We start from the raw sequence: 2,039 nt of genomic DNA, 5'->3' as shown, positions 1-2,039 counted from the left end.
TATCACATGATATTACCGAGGTACGTGTATATCTTAATTATGTAATTAATAGAGTAAGCCGTCGTAGCTCAGTGGATACGACGCTGGACTGCAATTTTGGCGACACGTGTTAGAACCCGGTCTCCGACACATTTTTTTTAAACATTTTGGTACCTTTTTTTACAATTACGACATCAAAGCGTTACACATTCCATAAGATAATTGTCCTGAGATTCATTACAGAAAAAAACTTTTTTTGGTGCGAATCTGGTGTACAGTCCCTTTAAGGGTTCATTGTACTTTGCGCTCATTATAAATAGATAAATGAAGGGTCTTCGCATTGATAAAAAAAGCTTAGTTCCTTCATTCACAGCAACATATAGTTGATTAACGCGAGATAAGCAGCATCAGTAGTAGTTATATGATAGTTAGTAGAAGAAATAGTAGTAGCTGTTGTTGTAGAAGTGGCAACAAGAACAACAACAATTCAGCAGGAGCGGCAGTAGTTTTAGGGATATCATCATCATCATCATCATCATCATCATCATCATCATCATCATCATCATCATCATCATCATTATCATCATCATCATCATCATTGGTGGTGGTGGTGGTTGTGGTGTTGGTTACGGTGGTGTTGTGGCGGTGGTGTTGACAGTGGCAATAGCAGAAGCATTATTGGTAGTATCAACAGCAATAGCTGCAGCATTACCACCTGTATTACTAAGACTTAAGAGCACACGTATTAAATGACCAACATAGTCGGTTCTGTTCGGTGGGGTTAAATACCTATTTACAGTAACGATCGTTGGGAGTCATGTTATTATTTGGGGTGTGGGGGTTTCTAAATATTTTACAGAAAAGGAGTCACTCAAGGACAGCGACCATTGTCGTAATTATATGTGGGTCAAAATATGTTCTTTCACCGGTCACGGTATGAAGACAATGCCAGATGAACACAAAACTAAGCAATTTTCTAGATTGAAACATTGCAAAAACAAATCGCAATCAGTTATACGAAAATGCATTTTAAACGCCGCTCAGAATGTGTTCATGATAATATGAACAAACTGAAAGTAAATTGAACATTCGGAGATTCAGTTTCGCCAATGTGATGTATTTTTTAAAGTTTTGTTTGTATTTTCCATTTTCCATAGTGTATACGTATACTTACGAACTCAATAGTTTTTACAGTGAAAAAACAACAACAATGCTTTAAAAATGAATAATAAGAGTGTGTGTGTGTTTTTGTTAAAAAATGCGAACCCAATACATCTGACATTTTAATATCAATATCCATACGCTTAGTAAAGCATACCCTTAAATATAATTCGATCTATGAGATTCATATATAATGTAATATAGGCTACATTTTCATTCGAAATAAAACGGTTGGTTAAGCATACCATTTTCATTAACATCTGTCATATGTCTAAAAAATAATGTTATTCATTAAAAACAACATATTTTTTGTTTAAGAATACTAGTAAGTAAATAATAAGTCTTACTAAATTAAGTACTCAGTAATTATGTCTAACACTTGATACTTCTTCACGTCTTTCTGGGCAAAATTAAATACATTCTTCCAAATCTTGACCCGAACTACAGCAACTCCCTAGATATGATAACATGATTAAACACATGGTCAGATACTCGGTCAATTAGGGGTTAATGTGTAGCTGAAATTGACTCTCGTGTAGAAATGAAAAGTGGAAAAATTGGCTGGTATTTCTTGGCATGATCATGATCATCATGATCATCATGATCATGATCATGATCATCACCATCATCGCCGTCATCACCATCATCATCATCATCATCATCATCATCATCATCATCATCATCATCATCATCATCATCATCATCATCATCATCATCATCACCATCATCATCATCGTCATTGTCTCATTCATGCCAACATCCTCGGCGAAGATCATCGAGGGTACTGATAAATCGTCACCAGGTAAACTTGTGTTGATGTGTCGGTTTTGTAGAAACAGACTGAACGGACTCCATTAAAATCCATTCGAGAAAAGATACATCAGGGTGAAGTAAACGAA

The sequence above is a fragment of the Mya arenaria genome, chromosome 16, assembly GCF_026914265.1.
Source record: "Mya arenaria isolate MELC-2E11 chromosome 16, ASM2691426v1".
Classification (NCBI taxonomy): domain Eukaryota; kingdom Metazoa; phylum Mollusca; class Bivalvia; order Myida; family Myidae; genus Mya; species Mya arenaria.
This window is presented reverse-complemented; position numbering follows the sequence as displayed.